Here is a 14,281-nt window from a genome sequence, read left to right on the forward strand (position 1 = left end):
CACCTACTCCCGTTCCAGGTCTGGCATCTGCCCTTCTCTTGCAAGAGTACTTGACAGCAGGAGACAGGATAATTCTAAGGATTGGGAGTCAAAGGAAATATGGGTGGTTGGACCTAATTTTGTAAGGTCAATTGCCATATTTTCCAGATATAGACTCATATATTGTTAGCATTAGACCACAGAATTCTAGAGCTAAAGGGGCCTTAGAGCAGAGAATGTCATATTTGGAGGGGGCTTTCATACAGAGAATGTCAGAGCTGAGAAGCAACTTAGAACACAGATTTTCAGATTTACAAATGGCCTTAGAACAGGGAATGTCTGTGCTTGGAAAAACCTTAGAATGGAAACTGTTAGGGCTGAAAGGGACTTTAGAACAGAGAATGTCAGAGCTGAAAGAGACCTTAAAACAGAGAATACCAAAACTAGGAGGAACTGTAGAACAGGGGATGTCAGAGCTGGAAGGAACCTTAGAACATACACTTCGCAAGCTGGGAGAACTTTTAGAACGAAGAATGTCAGAGCTGGAAGGATTTTTAAGACAGAGAATGTTATACCTTGAAGGAATTTTAGGACCCAGATTGTCAGATCTGGGAAAGACCTTAGAACAGAAGCTGTCAGAGCTGGAAGGAGTCTTAGAGCAAAGAATGTCAGATCTGAAAAGGGTGTTAGAACAGAGAATGTCAGGGCTGAGAGGGGCCTTAGAAGATGGAATGTCAGGGCTGGGAGGGATCTTAGAACAGAGAATGACAGAGCTGGGAGGGAACTTAGAGCAGAAAATGACAGAGTTGGAGCATATCTTAGAGAATAAATTGTCAGGACTGGAAGAGACCTTAGAAAATACATTTTCAGAGCTGGGAGGGACCTTTGAACAGAAAATGTCAATACTGGGAGAGATATTAGAACAGAGAATGTTGGCACTGGGAGGGACCTTAGAACAGAGAATTTCAGAGATGGAAGAGGTCCCAGAACAAGAAATGTCATTGATGGAAGGGATCTTAGAACAGAGAATGTCAGAGCTGGGAGAGGTCTTGGAACAGCGAGTATCAGAGCTGGAAGAGATCTTAGAACAGAGAATGTCAGAGGTAGAGGGAGTCTCAGAACAGATAATGTCTGAGCTGGAAGGGATCTTAGAACAGAGATTGTCTGAGTTGGAAGGGATCTTGGGAAGGAGATTGTCAGAACTGGAAGAGACCCTCGGACAGAAAATGGCCCAACTGGAAAGGGCCTTAAGACAGAGAATGTCAGAGTTGTAAGAGACCTTAGAACAGAGAATGTTAGAGGTGGGAGGGACTTTAGAATACAGGATGTACCAGCTGGACAAGACATTAGAAATCATCTAGCCCACTTCCCCCTTTGCTTTTCCTCTCCCTCCTGCTGCCTCTTAGAGCCCCCTAAACAGCTCAGTGCCACCTGTCCTCAGCAGAGGATCAGGGACATGGAAAGAAAAGAGAACTTGTATTAAGCCACTTAGCCCCTGATTAGCTGCTCTGGTCAAAGTTGGGATTGGGTGTAAGGTTTTGGATTATTCTGGGACCACAGCTAATTGAGAGATGGCTGTACCCTGTATTAGTGAAGGGGCAGTTGTGGTACTTTGACTTGATCTACCCTTCTGCAGGCTGTTATTGTAGATTATGGGTAAGCGTCCAGAGCCCGGTTGGGGGTCAGCTCATCTGTGGCCGTCACTTAGCAGCTGGAACAACAGCTGGAGCCGGAGCCGTGCTGAAGACCCATCCGCGGTGTGGGACCCAGAGCAGCAGGACAGAGAGGCCTAGGGGTCCAGGCTAAAGCCTGTGGTGAGAGTGGGGATGGTTGGGATTCTTGGAGAGTGTCCTGACCTCTGCTCCTGAGCTTACTCCTCAGTTGGCCTGAGCTGTCACACCTTTTTTTTATCAGATGGCAAGCCCCTAATTAATAATAGTAAAAATCAAGGGCTATGTTGTCCAAGACAGCAAGTTCTTCAAGGGAAATTTGCATCTCTTAGAATAAAATATGTTTGTCAAAGCTGGGGGTGGGAGGGAGACCTTTGAACAAAGAATGTTAGAGCTAGAAGAAAACTTAGAACATGGAAAGTCAGAACTGGGAGGAGTCTAAGAACATAGAACGTCAGGGCCAGAAGGGACCTTAAGACAGAATGTTAGATCTGGGATGGATAGCTTATGAGAACTGATAGAGATTTAGAGAGCATCTTTGTCCTACCTCCTCATTCCACAGACAGGAAGTGTCTCCAGAGGTACCATAGAAAGTTGATGACAGAGCCCGGTCTCCTGATCCCAAGTTAGTGTTTTAGCCACTCCTGCCCTCCATATGTAGGTGAATTCAGAAGACCTTTGTTCAAACGAACAATCAGCCTTCTGGAGAGCGTTGATGAAATTTCTGACTCTTATTGGATTTAGAGCAGCCAGAGACCTTAGAGATTACTTCACAATCTAATCTGAGGGGGATGACATATCCACAAATAAGTGTGATTATAAAGTAGAGTGTGATGAAGGTGAAGGACAAATCCGGACAAAGAGCTTTAGAAAAATTGGAGGAAAGAGAAAATATACCTGGGGAGAGTGGAGAAGGCTTCATGAATACAGGGACCTGAACTGGGACTTGGAGGAAGAGAAATATTTCAACAGGTGGAAATGAGGAGGGAACATGTTCCAGGCATGGGGGACATGTTATGCAAAGGCAGCAGAGAGGGTAGGGTGAGAGCCTCCTGCCTTTCCATATCTCTTTCTGTTTTGTTGCTCCTAACCCTGTTCTTCTGAGCAGCTAAGTGGCATAATGGATTTGAGTTTGAATCTTCCTTTAGTACTTACTAGTTGTGTGACCCTGGATTTCTCTCATTCTCAGTTTTTTTATCTGTGAAATGGTGTTAATAATAGCATTTACCTCACACATTTGCTGTGAAGCTCAAATGAGTTAGCACTTGTAAAGTATTTTGCAAACCTTCAAGCATTATATAAGTGCTCACTATACTATTGGTGTTGTTATTTGACTTCACTGTGGCTCCTGGTCCCTGTACCATAGCTGCCTCTTCCTCCTCCTCCTCCTCCTCCTCCTCCCCCTCCCCCCTCTTTCTCCTCTTCCCCCCACCTCCATTAACACTAACTTTCTTCTATTCACATTCTTGACCCAAAGGTTGACCAGTTCAACTATACACTAACTTCTGTCCTTGAATCTCTTACTGCATCCCTTGTCTTCTTGCTCCTCATGCTTTGCCAAACCCCAACCCAAAGCTCCCTCCACCATCTAACTTCCTTACTCCTGCCTCTGGAGAATGGCATGCAGCTCTGCCCATTGGGTTATCTCCAAGTTCATGTTCTGTAATCACAGCTGCTTCTTGATGGCCATATTCTTCCTTGTTGTCTCTGTATCGGACTTCCCATAGTAGCTCTTCCAAAACTTCTCTCCTCCAGCCCTGTGCCCCATACCCTCATGTTCTTCCTTCCCTCTCGCCAGAGGGTCTCTCTGGGTTACTTTTTTTTTAACTCATGACCTAGCTAGCACCCCAGGCCAATCTTGGAGGGAAGCCTCCCCCCACCAAATCCTATCTCTATGGTTCATATTACCCTGACCCCAAATTGCCTCTGAGAAATTTTAGGATATAATTCAAACATCATTTATCTCTTGGGCTCTACAGACATAGATACAAGCTCTTGAGATAATGCATACTGACTTCAAGATATCCTTTCTTTCACCCCCAGGATGTGCAGAAAACACATAAAGGATTCATAAAATTCTCCTCTCAGTCCAGCAAGTCCTATTTTTCCCCAGGGCCCTAATTGTCAAGGGATTATTTATCAGGTCGAATTGGACTAGATGGTCTCTGAGGTTCCTCCCAACTTTTGGATCCATACATACAGCTGTTCTAATCAATGCCTCTGACAGTGCTGGGAATGAAAGGTGACCTTTCCCCAAGTCCCACATAAAATCTGGATTGTCGTAGCACCAGCCAACAATCCCTAGAACTAATAGGAAGACAGAGGAGTGGGTTATATTTAGGCTGAGTACCTGGCAATTTTCCCCTACTCAGATACACAAGGGCTTGGTTTCCTAGGTCACTGGTCCAAGTTCCATCTATGTATACATACCAAGTGAATACCAAGTTAGATATGTCAGTCTCTATCCTAGAGCAGATGAAAGAGTTGGCAGAACACCTCTCTACTTTTTGGATTATCAGAGAGAAGGAAGTCCTCCTTAAAAGACTGAAAGAAGCACTACAGGAAGGAAAAAGAAAAAGGATTTAAAGAGGGATAGGAGAATCCTGACCTGTGAGGCCACTGGAGGGTTGATGACAGTGATACGGTAAAGGAAAGAAGAATAAATATTTGCAGCTAAGTAATAGGTGTGGGGCTCTTCCCACAGAAGGAGGAACCAGACCCTCTTAGGAGGCAGTAGCTTCTCATAATGAAAGGAATAATGACGTGAATTTACAGGGACTTGGACAGAAAGAGGGATTATCCAAGGAGTTTGAGAAATAGGGATATGATGGAGCATTCATGGTGGACTTCAGCTCTCCAGGAATCTGCTCAAGTTATTCATCTGTCCAAAACAGAGGGGCTGATAAATTCTTCATTTTTTTCTTAATGAAAATTTGATTCGTTAAAAGATAGAGGCAGTGCTAGACCTGATTCTCATCAATAGGGAAGAATTAGTTGTCAAAGTAAAAATGATGGGGAACCTTGAAGGCAAGTGACCATTCTACCTTGGAATTCATAATAAATGGGGGCAGCTAGGTGGCAAAGTGGATAGAGCTCCGGCCTTGGAGTCAGGAGGACCTGAGTTCAAATCTGGCCTTAGACATTTGACACTTACTAGCTGTGTGACCCTGGGCAAGTCACTTAACCCTGACTGCCTCACCAAAAAGCAAAAAATAAAATAAAATAAAATAAAATATATATATATAAAATAAAGAAGGAAAGGAAAGCCAGGCAGGTTGGGAGTTGTATTTTTTTCTCAGTAGCATAAGTGTCTAATGAGGAAATCATTGGGAGGTAGCCTGGCAGAAGTCTTCTGTGTAGTGGCTGAGTAAATCTTTGTTTGCATTTCTCTTATAGACTTAGAAGTGACCTGGGAAGGGTCCCATAGGTAGTTAGTAGCAGAGATGGGATTTGAACCCAGCTCTTTTGACTCCAGATCCAGAAGGCTTTTTTTAATGCCAGATCCCTCTGCTAGGCTGTCGTCTAAAAGAGACACAAGCACCAGGTTTGGAGTTTGAAGCTTGTTTCTGCTGCTATCAAGCAGCCGAAGTTGTTCACATATATAATTTTGGGCAAGTCATTTCTCCCCCTCTGGGCCTCAGTTTTCTCCTCTGTAAAATGAGGGGAGTAGACTGGGTGATCTCTAAAGTCCCTTCTAGCTCTTCATCCCAGGATCCCTTGTGAGCTCCATGAGGGCAGAGTCCATGTCTTATTTGGCTTTATATATCTCCCAGTGCCTACCACAATGCCCTGCACACAGTAGGTGCCGAGCAAGTGTTTGTTTAATTGAATTGCACCCTGCCAAGTGAGGCCTCTGGTTGTGATGTGGCCTAGGGCACTAGGCAACCTGTCACCTCAGATCACCATTCCCTGCTGGGGCAGGGACTTGGAGACTCCTGGAGATGAACTGATTCTTGTAGAAAGATAATGACAAGGTGTGAGATAGCCAGCCCTACTCCCCTGCTCATTAGGGCCCTGGCAGAACAGCTGTGGGTTTAATGAGGCCAAGGCCAGAGTCAGATACTAACTGAACATACATGTGAAGACAGGGGGAAATAAGGGTAAAGCTTTCTGGGAAACAGCAGGCCACAGCCTCATCTGCCTCCTTATCTAGTCTATCCCACTGAAGATTCACATATCAAATGATCCCCTGGGATGGAGAGGGAACAGAAAAGCCAGGCCTGGGAAGCAGACCTTATATTTATAGGGCATTAAGCGATAAGGAAGCTACAACACTACAGATGGCTCTTTGTCCAGCATTGTTGTAGGAGAAATCGTATTGGATTCAGAGCCAGAGTACCTGGATTAGAGTTCCTGGCTTTGCCTCTACTTGGGTCATCCTTTCTGGGTCCCAGTTTCATCATCTCTAAAATAAAAGGGTGATCTCTAAGAACCCTTTATCCTATGATCTTCATAACCTTGTTGTGAGGGTGAAGCAAATTTGTCTCCTTAAATTCTGCTGCCTGCTTTCTCTTACTCTATTAACCAGACTGAATAAACCAGATCTTATTGGGGGGGATGCAGTAGGTGGAGGCTGAGGCCATGCACATGCTTGGGGAGTGGCTAGCATGAGGCTTCTCCATCTGGATCACTTCCTATCCCAGCAAAATATCTAGTAGGCCAGAAGATACCTGGGAATTTCTCCGAAATCCTTTAGTACCTCCAAGGCCTTTGATTTCATGATTGTGTGAATTCCTTACAATGCCCGCCACCTTAGCAGTGTTGTAAAGTGGAAGGACAATTGTCTCCTCCTCTTTCTGTCCCTCATTGGCACCCTGCCCCCATCCCTTTCATTTAGAGGCTAAGCATTCCCAATTCCTTCATCTGATCCTCTAGGAGGACATGAAATCGAGGGCCTTCTCCATCCTGGTTGCTCTCTTCTGGATGCTCTTCAGGTCATCAGTGTCTTTCCTAACATGTAGCTCTTAGAACCGAACATGGACTTGCCAGTGTTGTCTGCCTAGAGCGGAGGACAGTAGAGACCATTGCTTCCCTTGTTTTAGACATGATGCCTCTTTTTTCCTCTTAGACATGATTCATCCTTTATCAGCCCCCTAGCTTTTATACCTGTCTTCGTTCCTCCTCATCTGTAAAATGAGGGAGCTGCTCTAGATGGTCTCCAGAGTCAATTCTAGCTCTAGAATCCTGTGCTTCTGGATTTGGCGCTGTGCTCTCACCATGACATGTAGCTACAGTTCTGAAGGTGGATGAGGAAGTGCGACAAAGGGGATTGCAAATTGTCCTTCCTCATTGGGCAGCAGAGAGCAGTTTTCAGACATGAAGGACTTCAGGTTAGGCATTGGGAAAAGTTTCTTGTTTTGTAGAGTTGCAATGTGTAGCATATTATGTTTCCAAGGGAAGCTGGGAAAAGCCTTTCTTTGATGGTCTTAAAGGAAACATTTCATCCAGGAAACCTTTGTTTATCTTTTAAGTGCTTGCTGAGTGCAGAGCATAGTGCTGAAGGAGCACACATAGCCCTGGCCTTCAAGGGAGATTCATTTTCAGGGTGGTTTGGGGAAGTTGTAAGAAGTAGGGTAAAGGCCTAGAACCCCTTGTAATTCAGAACTTAGATCAGACTGACAAGTCTGAGTAGACTTGTTGGTAAACCTCTTATCTGGGCAGGGGGGGAGCCAACTCCCTGGTAGGTGCATCTCCATTACCTTCTCTTCCCTCTGAGGAAAGAAGTCACCCATGTCTATACTTTGCAAGGAGCCAGCTGGCACATGGCAGCATCCTTGGGGAAAGGGTCTGAACCAGGATGCTTTACTAGCTTAAACCAGAGGCCTCACTGGGTCAGGAGCCTGGATTTCTCCAGAGTGCCAAGCACAAAGGGGCTAAGAAGAAGCAGGAAGTTTGGGGTAGGAGTAGGGAGTCCAGGGCTAGGTCAGGAGGCCCCATGTATGAAGTAACATTTGAACTGAGATTTGAAAGTAGTCTCGAAGAGAGGCAGGAATGGCTAGAGAGCTGGCCTCAGAGCCAGGAAGCCCTGGGTTCAAGTCCTGCCTCTGACACATCCTGGCTGTGTGACCTTGGACAAGTCACTGAACCTCTCAGTGCCCTGGGCAACTTTCTGTGACTCTATGCTTGCAGAGAGGGTGCCAGTCTGCATTAGTAGAGGGAGTTTCCTCATCTAGGAATTTCCCATACCAGTGAAATCTCAGGTCCAGTTCTTAGCCCACTTCAAAAAGGCAGAGGTGACAAGAGACATAAGGCAAGACAGCCTGAGCAAAGTCACAGAGATGGGAAATAGAACCAGGCTGTGAAGGAGTTTGGATTTGATATTAAAGCAAATAGGGAGCCACTGCAGTTTACTGAACACGGGGGTAAGAAGGTCAAGGCCTGTTGTTGTGCAGTATCCCCTTGGCAGCTGTGTGCAGGATGCATTGGAGAGGGGAGAGACTTGAGGCAGGAAGACTAAGGAAGACGCTACTTCAGTAATCTGGTGAGAAATGATAAGGATCTGAGCATGGTAGCTATGTGATCAGGGAGAAGGGAATGGCTACAAGAGCTATTGTGGAGTTGGAATTGGCAAGACTTAGTAAGTGATGTGATATATGAGGTGAGGAAGAGTTGAGGATGACTCTGAGGTGGTAAACTTGGGTGATTAGAAGGATGGTAGTGCCCTCAACAGCATAGAGACTCTAGAAGAGGGCTGGGTTTTGGGGAAAAACTACAAAGTTCCATTTTGGACATGTTCAGTTTTAGATGTTTAGAAGACACCCAGTTGTAAATTCCAATAACTGGTTGGTGATGTTAGACTAGAGAGCAGGAAAGAGACAGGATATGTAGATCTGGTAGTCACTGATATAGATGTGATCATTAAATCCATGGGAGCTGGTAAGGTCACCAAGGGGTTGCAGAGTAAAAAGAGAATAGGGCTTAGGACAGAGATTTAGGCTGTGTTCACATTTGAGGACAGGAACATCGAAGGAGACTGAGAAAGAGCAGTTGAATAGGTAGGAGGAAAAGCAAGAGGGAGCAGTAGCACAAGAAAACCCAGAGAGGAGAAAGTATCCAGGAGGAGAGGGAGGGCAACAGTGTCAAATGTGGTAGATAGGTTGAGAAGGATGAGGACTGGGAAAAGGCCATGATTTGGCAATGAAGAGATCATTGGGAACTTTGGAAAGAGCAGTTTTATTTGAGTGATGAAGTCGAAAGCTAGGTTGCAAGGAGTTAAGAATGAGTGAGAGTAGAGGAAATAGAAGCCATGAGTATAGACAGTTTTTCTTAGGAGTTTGGCTGTGAAAGGGAGAGAAATATAGGAAGGTAGCTTGAGGGGATGGTAGGATCAAGTGAGGATTTTTTAAGGATGGAGGGAGACCTAGGAATGTCTGTAGGCAGCAGGGAATGAGCTAGTAGATAGGGAAAGATTGAAGATGGTGGTGATGAGGAGCTGATAATAGGGGCAGTCTTCTGTAGAAGGTGGGATCAAGGGGACAAGTAGAGGGATTGGCCTTGGCAAGAAGGGCCATTTTTTCATCTAAGACCAAAGTTAAGAAGGAACAAATTGAGGATGATGTCAAGAAGTTTTGAGAAATAGAGATGAAAAGAGGGACATGGAGAATGGCCACTGTTTTCTCAGTAAATTATGAATGCTGAGAGAGTTTGGGGAAGGGTGATATAGAAGCTTGAGAGGAGAAGAGATTTGGAACAGCCTCCTTGGAGACTGTGACAAAGAATTCATTAGGGAGGAGTAAAAGAAAGGCTTTGCTACAGTGAGGGGCCACTTGAAATTAGATAACATAAATTTTTAGTAGAACCAATCAGCAAGGTTTGGGTGCCTTCCTCCAGCACCATTGAGCAGTACATGAGCAGAAGCAGAGGGTTGACAAGCCATGAGCAATAATAGAAAAAGGGGTCAAGGAATTAAAAAGTTGGGAACACTATAATATTGAATTGATTATCTATGGTGTCTACTGTAAAGTGAAACTAGAGCAAGAGTGGTGGACTGAGGGATAAAGAAGGGACTGGAAGTCATGCTGAGGACGAAGAAGAGGTTTAGGAGGAATTGATGTGTAGGGAGAGAGAAAATGATAGGATGTACCAGTCAGGCACAGGAATTTCAGAATTTTTAATTGTGGAAATGGAACACTTGTGTGTGATGGTGATATATCAACAGTGGGACCTTCCTTGTGTGTGACTGAGTGGAATGAGTCGAGGAAACTGAGGAACTGGGAGCCTAGGTAGGTCTTCTGGCTCCAAATCTAGGGCTCTCTCTGTTGTACCACAACAGTTGACTTTACATTGTGCTGACTCAGTAAATCCTCCGGGATATTTACTGAAATGAGAATTGGTTGCAGTAAGGGAACTGTTCATCCTGAACACCTTTCCCCTAGGGCATTCTTTGGGTAAGTTCCTAGAAGTTGGAATTAGGGTTGAAAGACCTGGATTCTAGTCCCAATTCTTCCCAGATCCAGCTTGGTGGCCTTAGCTGAGACAAACTAGTCCTCTCCATAGCCTTCCTCCATCTCTAAAGCAAAGGGAGAATCCCCCTAAACAGTATGCCCTTCAAAAAAGAATGGCATCATATTGAATTAGATTTGCAGTTAGGGGACCTGGGTTAAAATCTCAGCTCTGCTATTTAATCTGTGAATTCAAACCCATCTGTCCCCTATCTGGGTCTCTTTCCTCATCTAGAAAATACTTTTTGTCATGGACCCCTTGGAACTATCTGGGCCTCCTCAGAATTCTGTTTTTAAATGCACAAAATAAAATGCTCAGATTACACAGGAAGCCAATTCTATTGAAATGCAGTTAGCAGAATATTTAAAAAATAAAACCTACAACTTCACCACCCCCAGGTGCAGATCCCTTGGGCTAGATGATCTCTAAAGTCCCTTTCAACTCTGACATTCTATGAATCAGTGAGTCTTAGAATTAGGAAACCAGGATTTGAATGCTGTCTTTAATACTAGCTTTGTGACCCTGGGCAAGTCACATCGTATCTCTGAGCCTCAGTTTCCTCATCTGTAAAATGTGGACAATAATACTTATAATACTTCCCAACCAGAACAGTTGGGAAAGAACATGCTTTTGCCGAAATGAGTGATATTATTATCAAGGCATCAAGGCTAGCAGCCTGCTACAAGAGGATGAACCATAAAACAATTAGGATTATGGATTCCGAGCAGGAAGGGACCTGAAAGGTCATCCAGGCAAAATCCCTCTCATTTTTACAAATGAAGAGACTGAGGATCAGTGACCTGCTTAAGGTCACACAGGTAAATGGCAGAACCAGGACTGGACCCCAGGATCTTTAACTCCACATCCAGTCCTCTTGCTATTATACTTCCTTGCCTCTTCAAAAGCTTACAACCTTAGAGCTTTGCAAGGCTCTGGGGCCCTAATCTCCGTGTAATAGAACTCAAGGTCCCTCTGGCAGCTTAGAAAAGGTGGTTTTCAGAAAACAAGGTGGAAAGCTCACTCTGCACAGCAGAGAGTGAACCTGAGGAGCATCTGGTAGCTAGAGGGGGTAAAGACTGAAAATACAAATCCTTTCAACGACAATTTATGGTTGTTGAATTATGCGTTATCGAAGAGAAAAACTTTCCTTTAAGTAGTCACATACACACACAAACACAAAGACATGTACACACATAACTCAGTGCACTTAAAATGGAATTTGATTCATAAAAAAATCACAGAGTCACCAAATGTCAGAGCTGGAAGGGCCTCTACTGTTAGAACTAGAATATTGGATGATAGCAGTGGAAGGGCTCCTGGAGATCAAACTGCCCTCTCATTTTACAAGCTGGATGACCACTTGTTGGGGGTGTTCAAGGTGGGATTGCTATTCAGGCTAAGGGCCCTTCAACCTCTGAGATTCTGAGATTCTCTGTGATCTACAAAGAGAACCCAAAACCGGGAGGCAGGCTGGACGGGACTTGCTCAAAGTCACACAGCCCCTCTGGTGCAGAGCTGGACCTTAAGCCTTGATTTCTGACTTCTAACCCAGTATTCTTTCTACAACACACCATTTGTATATGACTTGGTACCACCTGAGTGATCTTGGACAAGTCAGGTCCCCTTCTAGGGGCCTCCGTCCTCCCTCCCCCCATAAAATAAGGGGAACACACTAAGAGAGCCAAGTCTGTGGCCTCTTAGAGCTCTAAAATGCTGTGATCATATTGTAGGCGCAAAGCAAGGTTCACCGGGATCCTGAAATGCGCTTCTACTGGGGACTGTCTGTTGGCTCTCCTTTTCTCCTGCTCACCCTGAGGTGCTGGGCCTGACTTGGGGTCTCCCTCCTGCCCCCCCTCCTCCCCTTCCTCATCTTCCTCCCGCTTCCCCTCATCTTCCTCCCCCTCCTCCTCATCTTTCTCCTCCTCCCCTTCCCCCTCATTTTCCTCCCCCACCTTCCTCTTTCCCTCTCTTACCTCACCCTTGGCAACATTCCCTACTGCTGTTGCCCAGGGACCTCCCCGGCACGTGCCCAGGGCCCCTCAGCCGCTGCCAGGGCCTGGGCTGAGAGCCCCGCCCACTCAGGGCTGAGAGGACAGATCTCTGCCTCTGCTGCCCCCACAGGCAGGTCGGGGTTTTTCCTTTCTTTTCTTTTCTTATCTTCTTTCAACTAGATTGACCAGAAGTAAGTTTCAGGCTCTCTGGGGCTGAGGAAGCAGCGTGGAACCGGCCACGACCACAGGTTTCTGCCGCTCGGCCTGGCCCAGGTATTTTTTCTTCCTAATAATTGGAGCTCACCTTTCTCTAGTACTTAAGGTTTACAAAGCATTTTCTCCCAAATGCCCCGTGAGGGGCAGGGGCAGCGGTGCAGTGGGCAGGGTGCTGGCCGTCTAGGCAGGAGGATGGGGCTTCAAATTCCCCCTCACACCCTCGCTGTGAGATCCGAAGCCATTCATTACACGGTGCTCAGCCCCAGTTTCCTCATCTGCAAAATCAGGTTCCTAGCTTATTCCCCTAAAAGGGTGCTAAAATTTGTGGCACTTTCCTCCCAGTATTGTTAGAAGAATCAAATGAGATAATGTCTGTAAAGCACTTTACAAGTTTACATGATATTAAGATTAAATATAAGACTAATATTGTGATGCTATGACAATATTACAAATATCATCATCCCCAGTTTCTAGTGGGGAAGACTGAAGCTCATATAGAGGAAGGGACTTGGCCAGGGTCACACACCTGGGGTTAAGAGCCAGGATATGAACTGGATCTCTCGACTTCAGCCCAGTACTCTGTCCATGCCACCATCAATGAGTAGTATTTTGGCCATTTTACACATAAGGAAACTGAGGCTTAGAAAACTGATGTGACTCATTTAAGACAAGTCAGCTAAGCAATAGTAAAGCCAGGACTTAGATCCCAGTTCTTCTGTCTTCAGGGCTCTTTCCATTGTACCCTTCTGCCTTTCAGCCCACCATTGACTTCCAGGCTGTTAGAACACCAAAGCTGGCTACCTGCTGGCTCTCTGGGCCCCAGGTTCACCTTGGATAGGGGGCAGGGATTGCTAGCCCAACTGAGCATTTCATTGCTTAGCACACCATCTTCCCCATCTAAGCTCTCTTAATACTCCATTTGGCGCTCTCTGTTACACTCAGTCTCTAGTCTAGTATACACTAGAGCTGTCCGATGTTTGTAGCTGATCCACTAACTAGACTGGGAGCTCTAGGAGTCAGGGGGCACCTCACCCCAAGCTGGGCACACAGTAGGTGCTTAATTAGTGTTTGTTGATTGAATGGGTAACTCCATACCTATGTCTGAGATAATGTTATTTTAATGCCATTCCTGGCTTGATTTACCATGATTAGCAAAGCAATTTAAAGCACCCTCTTCCAAAAGTGCTAATCACTTTCAGCTCAAAATAGATAAAGACTCTGTCACTACTTTCCAAAATGCTCATGGCTCAGGAGAAATCTAAAGCAGGCCCTCAGCTGCTACACTGGGATGGTATCTACAGGCAGCTTCTGAGCTTCCTCCCATTTCCTACCTGACCTAGCATGGTGCTTTGTATATAGTAGGCACCCCATAAAGCAGCATAGTGAATTGGATGGAATGCTTTGAATCTTGCCCCACATATGTATTGGTCATGTGACCCTGGGAGGCTTGAGGCACCTGACGCAGCATGCCTACCTAGTTGCCCTGTCTAGCCTTGTTGTCATAATCCCCAGCGCAGCACACAGCTTTCCTAGAAGGTTCAAAGTGGAATGAGGGCAGCAATCTCAGTCCTAACTCTTTCCAAGATCCTAGGACACAAGAGTCTTCCTCTAAGGACTCTTCCCCCGCCAGCTTTCACACCAACCACCCCCATCCCTCCTTACACTTGCACAGACTCACAGTTTGCACAGATGTGATGAGCTGACTACCTAATCTCTTTCTCCCTAGTTCCCATCACAAATAATTCCAAGTCCCAGCCTCCATACGCTTCAAACCTCTCTTAACACACCCTGTCACTAACACCCAAGGGCCAGTTCCTAACCAGGCCTTTTCCCTCCACAGATTACTTCGTAACATCATGAGACCCACACTGACGCTTTGTAGTCACAGAGAAAATGTACAATTGTGGCCAGCTGTGAGCCCTTGGGGCACAGCCACCAATCCTTTCCAAGTCTATCAGTGTATGACCATGGGCAGGTCCCTAC

The 14,281-nt window shown here is 45.6% G+C and overlaps 1 protein-coding gene across 2 annotated transcripts in view; it reads left to right on the forward strand.

Annotated features, from left to right (window-relative positions):
• NEXMIF (neurite extension and migration factor) overlaps positions 1 to 14,281 on the forward strand; it is a 119,415-nt gene that overhangs the window by 79,024 nt on the left and 26,110 nt on the right. Inside the window, exon 1 of one of the 2 annotated variants that reach the window (XM_020964577.2) lies at positions 28 to 12,355. The exons of the other annotated variant lie outside the window; for it this stretch is intronic. The gene's annotated coding sequence lies outside the window, so the exon portion shown is untranslated. Of the gene's footprint in view, positions 1 to 27; positions 12,356 to 14,281 lie in introns of those variants that run through there. 2 annotated transcript variants of the gene reach the window in all.

Source organism: Phascolarctos cinereus, unplaced genomic scaffold (assembly GCF_003287225.1).
Source record: "Phascolarctos cinereus isolate Bilbo 61053 unplaced genomic scaffold, phaCin_HiC Scaffold_8;HRSCAF=390, whole genome shotgun sequence".
Taxonomy (NCBI): Eukaryota; Metazoa; Chordata; class Mammalia; order Diprotodontia; family Phascolarctidae; genus Phascolarctos; species Phascolarctos cinereus.